This window comes from Gymnodraco acuticeps, unplaced genomic scaffold, assembly GCF_902827175.1.
Source record: "Gymnodraco acuticeps unplaced genomic scaffold, fGymAcu1.1, whole genome shotgun sequence".
Classification (NCBI taxonomy): domain Eukaryota; kingdom Metazoa; phylum Chordata; class Actinopteri; order Perciformes; family Bathydraconidae; genus Gymnodraco; species Gymnodraco acuticeps.
This window is the reverse complement of record NW_022992138.1, coordinates 55612-76911: the sequence shown is the minus strand read 5'-3', so window position 1 is coordinate 76911 and position 21300 is coordinate 55612. Positions and strand designations below refer to the sequence as shown.

Below are 21300 nucleotides of genomic sequence, written 5' to 3'. Positions count from 1 at the left end.
CTTTCTGTCCCTCTTATATTGCAGTCCCTCTCTCACTTTGTTTTATTCAGTGCGAGAATTGAGCTGGAGCTTGTCCTGCCAGGAGTTTAAATCTGGGTTGAAATGGAGTCAGGGCCATTCTCACACACATGCAGGTGCTCATTGGTTTCAGTGATGCAAACACAGGTGTGGTGAAAAGAGAGAACTATTCGAAGCAGAAAAAAAACAGCGTAATACCATCTGACAAAGGCCTGAGCTATAATGCTTCAATTAATTGTTCTTTATAATATACTCAGATCAATAGGAGACAGAGATGTTACGTTATAAATAGTGGTGCACGATAATTATCGTCCGTCCGATAATTATCGGTCCGATATTAGGAATTATGACGTCATCCCGATAAACCCGATACTAGTATTAATAGCCCCGATAATATACAATATATTTTTTGGGTAAAAAAAAGAAAGAAATACTGCGGTGTGGATTGGGATGAGGGGCGCTTGTTTTTCACTCGGCTCCTCCCGTTTTGCCAGTACTGTGGTATTCGTGGTTTAGGAAAAGGGGAGTTTTTCACAAATCCAGCGCTCCCTAACTCGTGCCTGGATGTGACGTGAATGGTGTGCGGCCGTGAAGCCAGGACAGTAAACAAACATGTCGCCGGTAGTATGGGACTATTTCAAAGTTTCAGAGTTAGATAGTTCGCTTGCTATTTGTATTAACAAATGCAGAAGTTCCACGAGGAGGGAAAAAGGCAACGAGCTATAATACTTCCAACCTGATTAGTCACCTGAAACATCGCCATCGCTACGATGGTGTGTTAAAAGCGTACGAAGACGCCTGCGCTGCTAAACTAGCGGCGAATCCAAAGCCAGCTGCAAAGGCACCGGGGCTTTTACCTATCGACGAGGCTTTTGAAAAAGGCAAGAAGTTTGCCAGAGACGACCCCAGGGCTAAAACGATCTCTAACTTCATCATAGAAATGATGGAGCTTGACGAGAGTCAAAACTGTTCTTGGCTTTGTTGTGTTCATAGTAGTAATGCTCATGTCATTTGCTCACTACTAGTCTTTTTTTTTTACCACCAGGTGTGCAAAAACTACAGGTACATGTAATATATATTATATTATTATCGGGTATCGGTCTTGAGAAGCAGGAAGTTATCGGTATCGGTTTCAAAAAAAACAATAGCGTGCATCCCTAGTTATAAATCAAGGGTTTTTATTATTATTTACAGCAGGGGTGGGGAACATTTTTCCTTTCAATTTTTACAACATCCTCAGAGGGCCGTACAAATTATTGAACTCAACCTTTGCTTAAAAATACTAAAATCACAGCCCATTCATTTGGCCTTTCTTTCATGCTGTGCAAAGAAAAAGCAACCTCTCAATCCAGATATCTCACCATGACTCACGTGCACGTGCAGGGTGTGGCATGACCACCAAAACAAAAAGATATGGACACAAGATGTGTGCAAATGTATTTCGTATCCTTTCCATGTGAACATGATTTAAGTGGGGGGGGGGACCTAACCTCCTCTAGGGGTGTTCGGGGGCATGCTCCCCCGGGAAGATTTTTTTTTTTAAATATTGAAGTTAAAAGCATCAATCTGGTGCACTTTGAGAGCAACATTAAGAGATCTATGGATTCATCTCTCAACACCCATATGAAACGGAACTGTAAGCAGATTTTTCTTTTTGGATATTTTACAAATCACTCTCCTTTCAAACTCTATTCTTGTTATTTTTAACAACTTTTTTGTGACTGTCATATAGTATTTTATACCTGTTTTTCATTTAGTCTCATTAATAACTATAATGATCATATCAAGGTGTGCCTTAACCTCACTGAGCTGAGGTTATTTGAGCCTCTCAGGAGAGAGCTCTCTTCTGGTTGTAGAAAAGCTCTTTAAATTCGTTAGCATAGCTAGCTAACCAGATGCTAATAGATAGCCACTGTGCTTACACTAAAGACATAGCCACGCAAACACTGCGGCATGTGTACGGCTCCTTATGAGTATTGCAATATTTGAAGGGCTGGAGCGGCGTTCCGGTGCTCTCTGTCAGCACTCCTTTCAGACGAGACATATACCATGTGAAGACGTGTTACGCTCGTGTTGTGTTCGAGGAACCTGTCCTTGGCCAGGAAAAACAGGTACTCGCTTATTTAATTATTTTTGCGGTCTAGATTTCTTCTTCTTTTTTTAAGTGAGAAGTTCTCCGTCAGTCGGACTGATACTTCTTTCACCGTTGATGAGTGATATGCCTTTGTTGGGAAATGGCTAAGTATCCCCTTGGTGATGAGAAGTGGTTTCTGTGAAGACTGATCCTCTTCACGGTCTGTGACTCAGCTACAGAAACCTGATCAGACCGGTTTGGGCTCACCTGCAGGGAAACTGATCCAAGCTGCTGCTAAATATTGCAACAGGTGCCAACCCAAAAGCAGCCGATATATACGACAGGCTCAGAGAGTTGGGGCTAAGGTTTCCTCTTATAAAGGCCTTTTGTCACTAACCAGATTGCTACGGTTCACTTCAGAAGTGTGACATGGCTGCTCATTTCTCTGTATGTGTGTGAATTACACCTATAGTATCAGGACTTAACTAAAACTAAATGAAGGAAAAGCAACTGAAATTACAGGAAAAATAGCCGATTACCAAAAACATATTTCAGATTTTGCTGAGAAAAGTCAAACCGAATGATTACAATGTTTTGTGTTGTAGCCAAAAATAATAAATATCTCAAACAACCTAATGTACTGCAGAAAAACAAAGCATTAATGTGAAGGTTGCCATTTCAATGTGTGATTTTTGATCTTTTTAGTACAGCTGTAAAACATCGTATAGCGATAAACTGTACACTTAAGCCAGATGCAACCTTCACTGTAAATGCAGCATCACAACATTAAACCTAACATAGAAAGTTGTTTTTGATCAGTGCTGTTCGAATAACAAATATGTTTTGACACTGAAACCGGCGTATGTGTCTCATATCAACACAACACCTGAATAACAAAAGTAGATCAACCAAGAGACCAAAAATAGAGACAATCCAATACTCCAATACTCCAATGAGCCTCCCTTGCAGCAATTGTTTAAACATTTCAGGGTTGATTTATATTCAAGGACGTGTCGGTGTTTGTAGACGAATTGCTTAGAAAAGCTTGTTGTGAAAAGCCAGTTTGACGCCTAACGATCGGAACCTGAATTCAAACATTATAGAAAGCCAACTCGGAGCTAATGAGTCAGCGAGTCGTGTCTTGTTTATTAAATGACTGAAACCTGTTTCTGAAGCATTGATCATGTAAATGCCAAATGTGTGTAACGGACGTGTAAAGACATCAGGATATACATATTTTTGTATTCGGGATTGTGGGAAACAGTATTACGATCTCTCTGTCTGTACACACAAACTGAAAGATTGACAATAAAGTTGACTTGACTTTGATAAGTGTGAAGTGGTCGGCCACAAGCATATTTAAGATGTAGGATTTAACATTTCCTTACAAATAACTGCAATGTAGACGAAACATTGAACTTCCTTGTAACATTTTTGTAGAGATAACGACCGTCTGACGCTGGCTACACTCAGGGCCGCCCCTGGCCAACTTGGGGCCCCAAGCGACATTGTGAGATGAGGCCCCCCCCCCCCCCCAACCGACAGGAGTGAACAATTTTTTTTTTGGAAACAAAGTAGCATAGTTTGCAAATATAATTTCTGTTTATTATTATTATCAACACTTTTTTATGCAGTGAGGTAAATGATTGTGCATGTATGTCGTTCAGTATGCGTTTACAGGTGAGTACGTCCGCATTTCCTGCCAAATACTAGCCTCAAAAAGATTAAAATATAATTAATGCAAATAAACAACTTCTACTAATACTAATAATAATAATCAATTCAATAATATAAATACTATATTATTTTATTATAATATAGTTGTAATATAGTCAAGACAAAACATGCTTATGACATGCTCAAAAACTGATATTTCTTAAATCTGTATTCTAGTTCTCTCTGACAGCAATGTATCAACAACTTCACACACATTTATATCAGTATTTCTCTGTGTTGTGGTTGACATGATGATGACTGCTAGGAGTTAAGGGGAGAGGCTGAGCGTCACCATGAAATGTGCAAATTGACATAAAAATGAATATAAGGGGGAAAAATGCTCCATGTTTTTTAGGCTGTAAACTTGAACTGTTATGTAAGCCAACTAGACAGACAGTGTATCACTCTTCCTCCTGTACATTAGCAGGTAAAAGGCATCACATACTTGAATGAATGGTAAATAAAGAATGCTGGAAATAACTGCATCTCCATTAGCCTGTATGCTCTGCAGAGACTGCCTTCTTCATGTCGTGAATTGCAGCTGATGTTTTAATATGGCAATTGGCAATTTGACTTATACAACATTCGCAAGTTGTACATTTGACTCATACATGGGCGTCGCAGCCATTATATGAGGGTGGGACAAGTCCCCCCCACTTTTTGAAATGATTAGTTTAGACCAGTGCTTGAATTGGAATGAAAAAGGTGCCAGTACTCTAAAATCAGCAACTTTTTCAAGTCAATTTTATATATACAGCCCACAAACAAGAATTTGGCTACTATAATGCTGGTGGGTTTGTCTCTTTACTACTGTATATTTTAGAAAGGTTCACTGTACTTAACATTTGTTATGATAGGCAGCGGATATGGCTAAAGCTCAGTAAGGTCAATATTAACTGAAAATATAGCAATCAAAGTCTAGATCTTCTGCTGAAGACACATGAAGCAGAGACCTTTCAGGTGAGAGCCCCTCTGGTGGTGTTCAACATTAATGACAAGGAAACAAAGCTCTGGTCAGAAGCATTTTTTATAAAAAGCTTTAACAAAATTAAGTATTTCTGTACATTTTGAATGCAATCTAACTTTCCAACTCAGAAAACGAAAAACGAAAAAGTGCCAAAAGTCTTCTCACATGGCTGAGCTGCTTTGCAATATACTTCACCACTGAAGAATACAAATATGTATAAAGTAAACTATGATGCAATCTAACTTTCCAACTCAGAAAAATGATAAAGAGCATGAACAAAGAACATGTAAAAACAAATGCAAAATTTGCACAATCTAAAATGAGAAACTGTAACTGCAAGTAACAAAGTCTGAGCCATGGTAAAGAGTTACATTGAACACCAAGCTGATCAGATAACTCCCTGGTTGGTCTGAAGTCCTTCTATCTCCAGGATCTGTACAAATCGGCACATTATGCCAAAAGTCTTCTCACTGGGTGAGCTGCTTTGCAATATACTTCACATTGTTAGAAAAGGCTCCAGAAGGCCTTGGGGACATCAGTATCAGGGGCTGGAGCTGGACAGGCTCTTTCATCAGCACTTCTTCTTCCCTTTGCCAGCCAGGACCTCACATACTGTTCCGGATTGAACTGTCCTAGTGATGGTCCATTACATTTAATGAAAACCAGGCTGGACAGTCGGCTGACAGAGAGAGCATTCCTTTTTGCAGTAAGGATATCGTTCATGCAGCTGAATGCCCGCTCACACTCACTAGTGGAGACAGCGATGGTTCGGACTGCTTTCAGTAGAGGCTCCATGGCAGCAGGTGTACGGGATGCCCTGGTTTCCTTGTATTCGCGAAAGCCCTGAACAGTCTCTCTTCTGTCCACTTTCAGCACTTCGCACAAACGTAGCACCTCTACGTCCCCATAATGTACGTCTAACTCCTCTTCAGGCCAACTTCCAGGATGGATAACTTTCATGTCCTGGATTAGCTGATTGTCCCGGGCCTCCCGGCCATGTAATGGGATTTCTCTTGTGCTGACATGAGAGGAGGTTGTGGAGGTCATTCTGTGTCTCAGATTCTCTACCATACTGCGGAAAAACTGACCTGCATGAATCTGTACAAGCCTGCCATTCTCACGCAGGGCAACACCCTTGAAGGACTTCTCAGCTAGAGCTGTATGAACTGTAGTCATGTGTGGGCCAGGCATGGTGACCATGGATTCAAAAACTCGTATTTCTCGAGTTAAGAGCCTATCTGCTGTAGGCAGTGTCATCTCTCTTTTTTGGAGTTGCCGAGAGAGGTCGCTGAGCTCTGTGAGCGCATCGTACATCAGTCCCAGATTGCTGACAAACGTTGCAGATGTGAGCACATCATCCAGGCCCTTGTACTTTGCTCTGTCTCTGGAATCCCTGCTCGTGTCGTTTGCAGCATTTGTGAAGTGATCATGAAGCACTCGGTAGTTTTCCCAGACTGCTCTGACGCTCCTTTCACTTGAAGCCACCCAGCGGATGGACAAAACACGCCCTATCACCAGGAGACGCTGTCCGACTGCTTGCGCACACTGCGCTAACTGCCTCTGATTTTTGGGGGAGGCATGGAACAAGGAATAGAGTTTGTCAAAAAAGATCTGGAAATGATTGAGCCCTGAGACCTCCTTGACCACATCCCCAACTGCCAGCTCTAGACGATGATTGGAGCAGTGCCACACAAACAGGCTTGGGAATTTACTACACAACTGGGTAGCAACGCCTGTTCTCTTCCCTAGCATGACTGAAGACCCATCACATGCAAAATAAACGAAACACTGACCTAAAAAGTCCTCGTTAAAATCTCTTCCAAGACACTCCATTAACGCCTTTGTGATGTCATCAGCCGTTGTTCCATCCAACTCGATCAGCTCCCAAAAAAACGTTTCGGGCTCAGCATCAGCTAATGCTGAGCGTAGACACACAACAAGCACCGTTTTACCACTAATAGTGGTAGATTCATCGACCAAAACACAGAGTTTTCTTTGGTTTTCTGTAATGTCTTTTGCCATTTTTTTCTTCAGCTCATGAGCTATGTGGTCGATGATTTCGCCACAGGTTTTATTGGAGTGCAAAACCCTGCCCACGTTCAGCCCATTCAGTTTCTGTACATTCAAATCAATTGGCATGTCTGTGAATGGCCGGCTATGTTTGCCAATTTTATATGCCGTTCGAAAAACTCTGATAGTGGTGTCTAATTCAGATTTATGCATAGACTGCACTTGATGTTGAATAGTTTCACGTGAAGCAGATGTAAGGATGTCAGCAGCTTTTACATGGGCTTGTGATTCTTTATGTTCTTTGATTTTTTTTTCTCAGGCTAGCTTGTTGTTTGCCCTTGTCAACACCGAAATGAGACACTGCACACTCACCCCATTCAGTTGACAGTTTCAGTCCTTGTCCAGTGTGTATTCCCAAAGATTTGACATCTCTGCATATCCGACATCCTAGCTTCTTATCTTTAAGAAGGAGCCATGCATTGGTCTTGCAAAAAATATTGCACCTGGTCCGTTGTCCAGCAGTCAGGTGCATCGCTTTGCCCGGTGTTGGTGGTGGCAGTTGCGCCAGCAGCAGCTAACGTTAGAGGCTCTGGAGGAGGCGGCGGAGCTAGTGCTAATGCTAATGCACTAGAACTTGGAGCAGGAGGGTCAACCAAAGAAAGCTCCCCATCAGACACAATTTCCAACACAGGCACAGCATTCTCTGTATTTGAAGTTTCTTCCGGCGACAACCGCTGTCTTTTTGCACTTTTATTAATCCACGCTAACATTTTAAGAAATGCTAATTTGTGACGTGACTTGCTTTCCTTCTCTCGGGGGCGTGCCTGCTCTGTTCTATCACTCTACATAGCCACCCACTGGGTGGGAGTTGCACTGCATAAACACAACACACGTGCATCTAGGTATGTAAATTGTAAAGCATTAAAACATGGTTTTACTAACAGTTTTCAGTATGTTGTTACTTCGGCATTATTATTATTATTATTATTATTATTATTTTGAAACGTGTATTACTATTAAATCACGGTCAAATAGGTTAATTTTGACATAGTCGTTTCCACCACAGTATTTACATGGAGAAGATAAGCCCCGCCCCCTCTCCAGCACGTTCTGTTTGAATGACAGGAGTAAACAGCTGACAGCCGCTGTGAAACTCCAGCGGTTAGAGCGATGAGAATGTCCGTTCGGCACCTCATGACGCATCTACTGAGTACCGGGCGGCTGTATATATATATATATGGATGTATAATAAGAACGGCGGGAGAGTGTTGAGTACTGGCACGGTGCATGAGTACCGGAGTACCGCCAGCATGCCGGTACTGAGCAAGAAGTGCCGGTACTTCCATGAGTCAGAACCAGAAGTGGCCGGTACTGCGTACCGGTGAGTACCGGCCCAATTCCAGCACTGGTTTAGACCCCCCCACTTCTACCATGCGGAAAGTCCGTGAATCCGTCTCTCCACTCGCCGCACTTTGTAGAGCGCTGTGTCAGTGCTTCATTATCAAATCCATTCCACTTGCTTATTGAGAGAATGCCCAAATCAATGAAACTCCGTACCATGTTTTCACTGCTACTTTGTACCAAGGCAGATTCTCACATAGCGCGCATGTTCAAGGAGTGTTGTCATAGTTGGACAGCTCAGATCTGTTGTATGAAGCGATGCCGGTAGCGGATGTAAGGCACACACACCAAGTGTTCAGGACATTGTTAATACAGTGAAAATCAAAGCTGACAATCTCTTGGTTTGATATGTTTTCTCCCCCAGACAACATGGACATAAGAACATTTGTTTCAAAGAAGAGGAAAGTAAGTCTTCAGCTGGTAGCAGTTAACAGTGATGGCGGCAGCGGCAAAAGCGTCTCACTTCTGGAGAGGATTTTCGTCTTTATGTCATGATTTATGTCACACAAATACTGAATAGTTTAGATGAGAAAAGGCATCGAAATGCCAGGTTACTAGTATTTATCATGTAAACAGGGAACATGACTAACCCGGTCTCTCTGTGCTCATGTAAACACCATGATGTCCATGTAGAGACGCAGTCAGTGTGTTTTACTGGAGCCTCAGTTCAATAAGAGATTATTTTCTGAGTTCTTTAACTTCGGTACTCTCTCTCAAAATGGTAATGTGCATTATGTTTTAATTATACTTCTTATCATTCAGAAGCTTTTTGTGTGTGTTTATGTTTTACTGAGTGCTTATAGGCAATTTCCATCCCAGTATTCAGTTAACTGTTTATTTTCTGTGCACATTACATAGACTAGCTAATATTCTACTTACTGCTTGGGACTTTGAGTCTTCAAAATGTCCAATTTACATTCAGTATGACTTGTTATGGTTCAATGTGAAAGAGTATACTGCTCAATAAATAATGATCACTTAACCACCTCTCTTGACATCTAGGTGCTTGAGTGTGAGTCAGAGGCAGAACACAGGGACAGTGGAGAGAGGTCCATTGCTGAGGTGAGTGATGAAAGGGAAATGACAGTTTAGAGTAAATTGTGATGTGGACTCTCATCCCAGAATGTTAAGGAAATCAGTGGGGATATTGAACAGGAAACATTTCAGTCAAGGGGCAAAATATGACCAATATAGACAGAAGAGCAACATTTATTTGAACATTTAAGTCGATACCATTCCTAGGTGAACTTAACATCTGTATGGTCAGATCAGTCTCAATATTAATAAATGCTCACAGAAGGATTCACAAATGTATTTTGCGATGTATATATAAATGACTCTCCACAACAATATCTCTTAATGCACTCACAAATATTTATTGTTGTATATAAATGTACAACAAATGGGCATTTAAACTGCTTTTTATTCATTCAAAGACGGCTCTGAATTAATAATCAAATATGTTTCCTTTCTTTACTACTGGATGAAATTACAAAATGTACCCATTTTCCTCATGCTAGTATAGCCACAAAGAAGTATCAAACCACCTGTTAAAATGCACCAGAATACAGGAAATCTATTTTTTTTTTTCGTGGGGGGCGATCCCCAAACCCCCCCCGTTAACATTCAGGATGCCTCCTACGCCCATGGACTCATACAATAACCCACCTTCGAGTGATAATCTAGTTTCTTCAAGTTTTGTTTTTTTTCCCTCTAGCTTGCGCCGGACTGAAACTGCCTTTTCACCGACATCTCTTCACCTGCACTAGTGGCCGTATCAAAGCCGTGATTGGTCCGATGTTGATTCATTGCAACGGTGTCGGGTTACAGACGTGCTCCCCTTGTCACCTCTCACTCTCGCGTGTCAGCCGAGGGTGCGCGGAGAACTGAGCAGAGAACTGCGCACAGCAGCTGAGGCCCTCTGGGCGGGGCCCCCTGCGCAAGGCGGGGCCCCATGCAGCCTGCGTGATTGGCCTGTAGGGAGGGGCGGCCCTGGCTACACTTGAGCTGAAGCTAAACGTTAAAACTGGCTTGATCAGATTAGTTTAGTCACCTTTTATGAAACCGATATTTCCTGAAAACCATCCTGCCCTACTGAAATAAGCCCAGTGCAAGTCACTATATCCCTCAATGAAACACACCCTGTGTGTGTGTGTGTGTGTGTGTGTGTGTGTGTGTGTGTGTGTGTGTGTGTGTGTGTGTGTGTGTGTGTGTGTGTGTGTGTGTGTGTGTGTGTGTGTGTGTGTGTGTGTGTGTGTGTGTGTGTGTGTGTGTGTGTGTGTGTGTTGTGTGTGTGTGTGTGTGTGTGTGTGTTGTGTGTGTGTGTGTGTGTGTGTGTGTGTGTGTGTGTGTGTGTGTGTGTGTGTGTGTGTGTTGTGTGTGTGTGTGTGTGTGTGTGTGTGTGTGTGTGTGTGTGTGTGTGTGTGTGTGTGTGTGTGTGTGTGTGTGTGTGTGTGTGTGTGTGTGTGTGTGTGTGTGTGTGTGTGTGTGTGTGTGTGTGTGTGTGTGTGTGTGTGTGTGTTGTGTGTGTGTGTGTGTGTGTGTGTGTGTGTGTGTGTGTGTGTGTGTGTGTGTGTGTGTGTGTGTGTGTGTGTGTGTGTGTTTTCTCCCTTTCAAGATAAAGGTCAACTCGGCGATCCCAAATACCTTGTTAGTCTCCTTATTATCCACACAATGGACACTGGATCAATGCTGCGAGTCAGTCTTGAAGCACTCACTATATCATGCTGTCATTTTTCCAGTCCAACTCCACAGTTATGTTCCCACAGTAGACTAATGAAGACAAACATGGTGTGTCCAAATGGCTTCCCAAAATATTAAATCTCCCCACAGCTACTTTTTTATTGCTTCAACTAGTTGTAAACGTATCCATGTCATTAAAGACTATACGGTAACTATATCCCTGATTCATTTGACTTGAAAACACAGGAAAAAAGTTCATTACAGTTAGGGCTGCACGATTTTGGGAAAAAATCTAATTGTGATTCTTCTGACAGATATTGCGATTCGATTTGCGATATTTGTTTTTAAGCGACCCAACGGAAGTTTATTGTAAAATGCGGCCATATCTCCGGCTAGGAAGGTCGCATCAACGTGCTCCCGTCTCTAGCACCCCCGCAGCCCGAGCTACGAGTGAAAGAACTAAACTTACATGAAACTTCCGTTGGGTTGCTTTAAAGTGAAGCTTCAGTTTAAGACTCACCCTGTAATAGAAACATGTGATGGAGCATTACTAACCTGACTCAGATGCTTTGTTTCACCAAAGCATCTAAAGCTCCATTGGAAGCCATTTGGAAAGGGCAGGCACTTTCAGAAGCACTTGGCAGGTGATTGGATCAATCTGTCTATCACCTTCTATCATGGGCCACTTCTGATTGGTTAATAATGGCTGGTACATGTGGAGCACAGCACTTCTGATTGGTGTGGATGACTGACACACAAGAAGAAGATATAAAAAAAAATTGTAAAAAAAGTTAAAATAAAATCGCAGGCTTTCAAATTTCGATTTAAAATTCGATTAATCGTTCAGCCCTAATTACAGTATATTCGAACCCAAGGCGTCATAAAAGACATTTTGTCCAAACACCAACTCTAAATTTAAACAAACGTCTTCAATCTAAGACAAATAAATGCTGAAAACTCTCAAATTTAAGAACCACATTTTATCTTGACATGTTGTTGGTTAAGTAATCTTATCAACCAACGAATCGCATCAACTCTAATTTTGTTCAACTCTAGGCATGACTTCCTTTCTTCCACCCACCAAATCCTGTTTATTGATGTGAGTGTTGAATACTGTCATCAAATCTTCAAGCTGTGAAGTGAGCAATGAATCTCCTCTAAGACTTGGCCGTCCTATCCATTTCTCAGACTCAAGCGCCTACACTCAGTTGAGATAACATGGATATTTCATGTGCGTCTAGTCTCTTGCTGGGTCCTGTTAATGGTCAACAGAGACTGCTTTACATCACAATCACCAAGGAAACGTAAGGCAAGCAAACACCGATCAGCACTTTTAGAGCAAACTGCACCTAATGTGAGGTACGTGTGAAAGAGCTTAGCAACGAAAGCACTGCAGTGTCAAGGTAGTGCATAAAAAAAATCTTGCCTCATGTGAAGGTAAACATCAACTAACTCCAGCTTGTGTATTTTGGCTGGGAAAAAGTCCCGTAGAGTTTATTTGCTGATCACATCTTTGCCATGAAAAGATTTCTGTCTTTTCCTCCAACACTCGACATTACTGTGGAGTCAGCTTTTACCTTTTTATGTCTCCGCTGTTTGGATTGCGCTCCCGTGTTTGTGGACACAAGAAACAACTGGACTCTCAGAGAGGGGGTTTAGCTTTGGCTCCTTCTTCCAACACGTGGTTGCTAACGGATTCTTGTGCCGGGCAAACGGAGACAGAAAACCTGCTACTCATCCTCAGCTGCTGGGTGTGTCTGTGTCTGAGCAGCAGGAAGTCATTTGGACAAATGGCTCTTTTATTGACTTGCCCACTACCGTAGCTGACTAGACTCTTCGATCTGCACATAGGGAAGTCGTCTTCTACTTTATCGGGTGATGGAAGGAGAATGGCTTTAAGGTTTTTAATCTAAATGTAGTGTATATGGTTTATGCTCCTAATTTCAATCGAGGCACAGTAGCAGTGGTCCTCTTCATTAGTTTTGAGTATCCACCCTTCACTTATTTATCTCCCTGTATGCATTATTTATCTGGACGTGTCTTTATCGCCCTATAGAGTGGGGAGCAGAATGATTCTTTAACACGGCCATGAGTCAGCAGTTTACTACTTGTGGTTCCCTCGTCTTGAAGTCAACGTTTTTTAGAATGCGTTTTTGGTTCAAAGCCCAGAAATAAGGTCTGGTTAAAACAAGCTGAAGACATAGCTACTTTTTGTTTAAAACCCCACTTACGTATTTCCGAAGAAAGTGACTTAATGACAGACTACCAATCGTCATCCCGCCGCACATTAGCAACCCATAGCTTTGTTGATATGCAGACGTGCTTCAGTTTGTTTATAGCCTAGCGTTGGCTTTTTACTTCTGGTGATTGTATCTATTCTTCAAAAATCATAACATTGTGTTGAGATTATGCTGCTGAACAAAACTTGCATCATAAACAAATCTTATTTTCTGCAATGATCCACAATGTAAAAATCCCATTGCTTTTTGTCGGAAGCCCTTACTTCTTGGTAGGCCCACACACACCCTTCATCACTGAATGTATGCTGCTTTTCTGCAAGCTTCCCAAATCTTTAGTCCCTGCAATCAACTGCCTTTCAAGCTCTTTGCTTTGCAGTTAATCAGGAAATACATGTTTTTTTTTCCTGCCTCTTTGTGAAGACTTGTGCTCCAAAGATTGTACAGATGCATGAATGCCTATGGAGTGTACACCTGGCCCTACTTGAGGTCACTGTGCATCCTGCTGCTCTTCTATCAATACACCGGACCACGTAAAAACAAGGCCGTTCTGCAGCAGCCTTCAGCGTGGGTAGGTGCATCTGAATCTGTTATGAATTTGGTGTGTGCATTTTGTTTAACAGTGAAAAAGCTCCAGTGTGGATTTCTTGTTACTTTAAACCAAGTCACGTTGTGTTAATGTATACAGAACTCTGCATAAAACGCTCTCTTAGAGGGAAGAGAGGAATGCTGTTGTGCATTTGCTGAGAGAGGGTTACAAGTGAGAGGAGGGCTTTCTCGTCTCCCAGGGGAGAAAGATGAGAGGGAGGGAGGCATGGAGACGTAGGTAGTGAGCGGGGGATGGTATCAGAACCAAGGAGATGGGACAAGAAGGAAGGTTAGGGTGGGGTAATGTATGATAACCCAGCTTATTGAATATTGAATATTGATTTCAAATAGCCACATTTAAATATTCTTGTGGGACAAACATACTGGCTTAAATCTAACCCTGAACATATTCGATGCTCGAGTCAAAAGCAGATATGTTTCATTTTTGTTGACATGACCTTTTTCCTTTTGTTCCACCCTCAAGAGACTATACATGTTTGTCCCTACTAGTGGCCTTTTAAGACAGACGTTGGCACTGTTTCATTTCAATGGGGTCGCTGCTTTGGTAAAAAATACCCAAAGGAGAATCGCGTTAATGTCAATATTTGTCTTAATTATTTATCCGTCCAAAGAGTGTTTCAGTAAGCCTCAGAGTCACCAGTTTGGCAGCAGTTTGCTAGTCTTTAAAAAAACAAACATTAAAAGGCTGAATCACGGGCTGAAAAGTTTCGCTTTTTGCTGTACCACATCCTAAAAGCCAAAGTCAATGTTTTCGAGATAGATATAGCAAATGTGCATTCAGCGTTTAGTACCATATAATGTTGTAGTCATGGGTTGAATTCGCGCACACAAAATATGTAAAAAAAATGGAAATGTCTACATGCCAATCCATATAACTATAATAATACATTTGATCTACAAAGTACTTTTCAAGAAACTCAAACACACATTTTTTAAATCATAAACAAACATAGTAAAAACAACGCACTTGCAATGAATATATTGAATAATATCGAATATAGATAACAAAATGAGGCAAACGTTTATCAAAGGTTTAATTTGAACTGCAGTTATATTTCTCTGAGGGCTGCACAATTAATGGACAAGTGCAATATCTGAATTTCAGAAAGTGCAATACTTTGTGAAGGTAAAATATGTGACCCGCTCGATCGAAATCAGTCGGAAGTCGAAACGGCTCATTTCAAAATAAACGTGGATTTGCGTAAACAAATATTTTCCGGGGTTCGGGTGTTTTGTTTGATTTTAAATAAACAAAGTCTTGGCTTTCAGAATATGAAACTTTTATTTCCAAAATCACACGATAAATACATGTTTGAAGCTTGTAAAGGGAAGAAGACAGCTCTCCCTCGCCACTCTGCTGTTCCGCAGTGCTGCCCCCCCTCCCATCTCTTTCGACTCCACTTCGAGCGATAGAATTACTAACAAAGCACTTTTATACTAACAAAGGACTGGCTTACCTAAAGCCAGTTGAGTAGCACTTGAAATGTTTTGGCTCTATGAAACCTGATGTACTTATATGATTCTGTTTTCTTCAAGGTTGTATTTTGTTGGTCGAACGCACTTATTGTAAGTCGCTTTGGATAAAAGAGTCAGCAAAATGCAATGTAATGTAAATGATGAATGCAAGGCGTATAGTGATCATAGATAACACGGCAGGGTCCGTTACAGTTTGTTTTCATCCGATTTCAAATAAACAAAGTCTTGGCTTTCAGAATATTAAACTTGTTTCGGCAAATTCAGATGATAAATACAACTTTGAAGCTTTTAACGGCATAATTACAAGCGGAGAACGGAGTAACTTGACGTCACAGCAGGCATAACAACAGCCGTGTTTCTCGTGAGGGTTTTCCCCGGGAAACAAACACAATACACACAAACACACACACACACACACTCGCGATCTTCACCCAGACCAGTAACTAAAATATCTTCCTTCCGTACTACTTTGATCATTTGCTAATAATCAATCAGATCGATGGATTCCAGAGAAGAGGAAACTTTAAAAGCCTTTTTCTCAAAGTGATGACTCGGTGACAGTCATTATATAATGTGACATATTTCGCTTAATATTTGGAGAACAACAACAATCCTGATATCATTAGAAAGCTAGGAATCTCCTCTTTCCAACGGTGTACAACTCAAAATGTGTCTTCGGGTCAATGCGACTGGTTTCGATAGAGCAGGTCACATATGTATAAATATCTTAATGAATGAAGTATATTAGTATTGTTGAACTGCAGGATAGTATTATTACTATAATATATATTGTATTATCTTTTCAATTTACACACGGCATCTATTGCACGTCTGTCCGTCCTGGGAGAGGGATCCCTCCTCTGTTGCTCTCCCTGAGGTTTCTCCCATGTTCCCTTTAAACTGTGGGTTTCTCTGGAAGTGTTTCCTTGTACGATGTGAGGGTCTAAGGACAGAGGGTCTAAGGACAGAGGGTCTAAGGACAGACGGTCTAAGGACAGAGGGTCTAAGGACAGAGGGTCTAAGGACAGAGGGTCTAAGGACAGAGGGTGTCGTATTGTCATACTGATATTCTGTACAAACTGTGAAGACCACTGAGACAACTGTAACATTTGTGATATTGGGCTATATAAATAAACATTGATTGATTGATATTATACACACTTGATCCTCTTAAAAAAATTAAAATGACACCACAACAATTTTAGTATATTTCTCAATCACCTTGCTAATGTTTAAAAATGACCATTCCTTGTAATATCATAAATCACATTGCAATTCCAAGGATTTTTTTGTAATAAGATGATTCAGATCTAACTGTAGACAGGGTCTGTGTCGAAAGGAGAATAGGTGGAACATGAGTTACTGGTGTTACAAAAAATGTTTGTTGGCAACAAAGAGAAACATCTAAAGGTCTGCTTTCTGCAACATATGGCCTTCCTTTGGTTCAAAGTGGAAATGAGCTGTTAATCTGCCAATGTGGGAGTACCGTGTGTGTGTGTTTGACCAAATGTCTTTCCACCGTCTACTGGAGGCGTTCAGTCGGTGCATCTGTGTGAGAGAGAGAGAGAGAGAGAGAGGGGGTGGTTTTGTCCGGGGAAACACTTTGAGCCCTCCCCCTTCTCCCCTTCTCCCCTTCTCCCCTTCTCCCCTTCTCCCCTTCTCCCCTTCTCCCCTTCTCTCTTTCCCTCTCTTCCCTCCTCACTTCAGCAGCTGTTTTCCTGCCTGAGCTGGGAACTGGAGCCAGGCTGTTTTCCTTCACAAGCAGGAACTCACCGAACTTACCCACACACACGCTCTTTTTGTCTGTCTCGGCCCCGTCCCACACTCGTCTGGCTGACTGTGTACTGACCTCATTCAGGACTTGAGACTGAGGAGCGAGTATTCCCCCTCTTCTACTTTGTTGCCGTCTTTGCTCGTTCACGTTTCTGTGCGAGAGAGACTGTTCGGGGAAATGCTTTCATGGTGAGACGCCTCTTCTCTTCTTCTCTCAGGACACTTTAGTCGCTGAGTTATCTTGGGTTTCCTTTCCCTCAAAGACTTATTCACTGCAGGGAGTTTTAAAAAGTATTTGCTGCAGCATTCTTCGGAGGTCTCATATCAATATTGAAATACATCATAGCGTAATCAAACCTCTATTATGTCTCAAATGAAACTCCGTAGGGATGCAGCATTTGGAAAAAATAACTTGTTTGACTTGTATTGGAAGGATTGATCATTCTTTAATCTTGCATCTCAAAATTGAAAAATATATTTGATAAAGGGGATTTGTTTGTCTTTTTTGGGAGATCTGTACCAAAACAGTATTTTTGTTAAGTCTGTTGAAGACTATTTGCTGGCTGGAACATGTATGAAACTCCACGTCTTTCATTTCAAATGTGTTTGAACACAAATTTAAGATGTAAAAATATTGTGCTATCTGCAATTTTAATATACTTCACTTGTCAATATTGCGATTTTGTTAACATTTTTGTTTGATTGCAGCCCTAAAATCCATGTGACTATCATTTGTGTATGTGTGTTAAAGTTACGTTTTCTGATGGAGCTCTTGTCCAGATGATATTTAGGGTTTGATATGACCCAAGACGTCACCCTTAATAACAGTTAACGCAGTCAAAAAAGGTTTGCTATTTTAAAGGCTGCCTGTTAAAACGTTTCCATGATTGGATGTATATTATGTAAAAGGAAAGAACTGTGTTTAATGGATGTACCAGCCTCCCTGTGTTCCCCAATATGACTAACTAACTGCAGTTCTAACACGAGTACATTATTTTACACCTGTGAGTGACGGAGAGGTGGGAGAGTGACACATGATTGAGGACTTTCTGGATTGTTAAATGCTGCTACACTGTATGACATAACGGATAATTACACTAGACATAACAGTGGCGAGCCGTGACTTTTATACCTAGGCCCTCTGACCCCCCTTCCCTCGAGGAAAAAAAGAAGAGATATTACGTCACAGCGTATACTTCAGCGGAATATCAAAACCGCGGCCCGGGGTGCAAAACGCATCAATGACAGCGACCCTCTACCACACAAAACATAATTTATATAAACACCTATCATGACAGGGCACCCACAGCCAAGTAGCAATTACAAATGAATTAAGTCTGCACGGCGGCCCGCATTGAAAATGACTTAGGCCTACCTTTGATGATCAAATCACTTAAACACAAAGTCCATCCTCCTGTTCTTTTGGATGAAGCACTTGCGGGTCATGCAGCTGATCCTTTGCCACTCCAGTTTATCATTGTAACTCAATCTTGAAAATGACTCGGTTAATAATTTCGCAACGATGTCATCACTATTACTGAAGTGAGCCATCATGAACGAACTTATGCTAATTGTAAATCTATCGATCATAAATCTATCGATCATAAATCTATCGTTTAGATTTATGATTCAAAAATAATAAAAGTAGGGTAGACATGTGGATATTATCCGGCTGAACAAAACGTGCATTTATCTAACAGACTGCTTTCTGTCGAGGGAATCCGAGCGAAGCTTACTTCCGGGTTTTAGGACGCGTCACTGCACCACTTGCATAGACCTCACAGCGGGCGGAACTTGTCATAAAGTCCGCGAAAATAAAGCCCGCCCATTTAGAGGGAAGATATGATTGGTCAATTGTTCTGTCATTTGACATTACTCTCGTTGAGTTACTATAGCCCAGTGGTTCTCAAACTTTTTCTGTCAGGCTTTGAACCACTGCTATAGCCCTCTGTGAATGTAGAGAGGGACCAACAAGCTCTCCCGTCTTCACATAACTCGCAGAGACGGCATTTAACCCTTCACATTCCAACAGAAACTGAACAGGCAGATTCGAAGGATTTATTTCTTTGGAAATATTATTTTAAATACAATTAAATCAAGTTATTTTGGTAAAACTAATGAAAAATGTAACAACAAAATATTTTAAAAAAAAACTTTTTTTTTAATGTTTTCAAATATTATTTTTTAGAATATCTTAGGCCCTCACAGAGGGCCTAGAGGGCCCTGACGGCTCGCCACTGAGACATAACCTGTGAGTCTAAGTCGGTCTGGTGTTTTCATTCCTCGGTTTCCACCCATTGTTTACCCTAATAGTGGCCTTTTAAGAAAGACATTGGCACTCTCATTTCAATAAAGCCTCTTATTTGGCAACAATCTCGTAAATATCTAATTTTGTCTTAATGTTTTAATCCATCAAACAACTCTTTTAGGTTGCATTCACACCTAATGGTCCGCTTCTCAGCTGCGCACCAGACGAGAGTTTGTTACATGGTTTCATTTTTAAGAAGGTTTGGTTTGCGTTCACATGGGCACGGGGTGCTTGAATTTTGACTTGAGCCGTCCCTTATAGATACTGTCTTTTTACGTTAGTGAGCCGGATCATTTGGCTCCTCTCTCTTAAAGCGCCGGCGGTTTCGGCTCCCAAACGGCTCTTCATGTTACCACGGAGCCTCGGTTTCGCCGCTGCGAGGCTCCGGCGCTCGCAGCTCACGCGCATGCTCCACTAAACCCCCCCCCCCCGCTCATCGCGTCCAAATCGCGCACGTTCCGTGTTGTCCTGTAGCAGGCACCTTCGATGTCGGGGAAACGATCTTCAATACTCCGAAAAGAATCCCACCAGACTAATTTGCCCCTCCAACAGAGGGATGTCCTTTTTCCTTTTCGTCATTTCAAGCGATAAAAACTCTCGATCTTCTCTCGAATTATTAATATTTTTGGACGCCCTCGGCTCGAGTTTAGGGTGTCCCGAGCTGAATAAGGGCGTCAAATGACGGCAAGACGCCCCCCTGGCGGAAACGCTGACTACGAGTGATTTAAAGCACGATGTAGTTTGGGCTCTGGATGGATATTTAGTTTTTTACTGATGCCCTAAAGATACTCAAATGCAACGCTACTTTAATCAGTTTTTTCCACAACAGATTGGTTTTACTTTACAAATGTCAGAGAAAGCAAATGGGATCAGGTCAATCTTCATGATGAAAACATATATTGTGACCAAGAATAGGAATGAAGTCCGCCATATCTCATCATCTACGGGTCCAGTTCCCTCCGATTGCTTTGGACCTCACAACTAACACTAAAAACAATCTTCCTTTTTCACGACATGTCCCGATGTGTGAGATGAGTCTGACAACATCTTAGTGGCTGTATGAGTCAGACAATAGACAGCATTTAAGGCTTGTCAGATGGTGTGAGGATGAATCATCCCGCTGTGAGGAAGCCGAGACGTGTTATTAGCTCTTCTTAGTCAGAGGACCTGTGTCACAGCTTTGGATTGACTGCCAATTATTTCATCACGATCAGCAGGTACAACCCAAAATCACACAGCTTTAAGAATAGATGCAAACAACAGCTGACTAATACAATCTGTGTGTATCCTTAACTTCAAGACCTCCTGTTAAAAGTTGCTTTCATAACAACTATAAAACCGCGCATATACCTCCTGGGAAATAAGTGAGTAATTGGCTGTCTGTATTTGTGGTAAAAGAACTTGCAAGTCTCAACATTGCAACAAAAAAAAAAAAAACCTTTTCACACAACTGTGAAACTAACATCCCTCAGAGTCTCGTTATATGCTCGGAATAAGAATCAGCAGTTAAAAAGATGACCATGCTCTTGTTTTAGTGCTAAGGAAAGGCAACAGCTGCACTCGAAATGTATAGCATCGCTTCATTTAAGATTTAGTCACTATTAATATTTTATATTCTACTCTAGGCTACTCCAGCTGCCCTCCCCTCACTACTGTTATCCTCACAACAATCCCTAAATACTAGGGATGTAACGATATATCGAATATCGCGATAAATAAATGTCTTGATACCGTCGTGAGACTGACAAATCTATCGCGATTTTTATTTCTTTAAACCTTTATTTAACCAGGTTAATCATCGATCTGTTTTTCAAGGGAGACCTGTTCAACATGGCAGCAAGTAGGTTACAACATGAACATAAAACAACAGATAACACAAAAGGACATCGTATTTACAGGGCTACATGTACACACCTAGAGACATTGACAAGTACCAACAGTATATTTATACCTCGCCCTGTCAATAAGCCTCACCTTCTTGGCAAAAACTGTATTGTTTTTGAAGTGGTGGAGAGACAATACACAGTTT

The 21300-nt window shown here is 41.5% G+C and overlaps 1 protein-coding gene across 3 annotated transcripts in view; it reads left to right on the top strand.

The window, feature by feature from the left end:
• Positions 1-21300, top strand: part of LOC117538266 (SPRY domain-containing SOCS box protein 4-like) — a 75619-nt gene that overhangs the window by 18694 nt on the left and 35625 nt on the right. The window contains exon 3 of one of the 3 annotated variants that reach the window (XM_034203864.1): positions 9189-9248. The exons of 1 other annotated variant lie outside the window; for it this stretch is intronic. The gene's annotated coding sequence lies outside the window, so the exon portion shown is untranslated. Of the gene's footprint in view, positions 1-9188; positions 9249-13656; positions 13677-21300 lie in introns of those variants that run through there. One more of the 3 variants, XM_034203866.1, reaches the window with a different exon arrangement.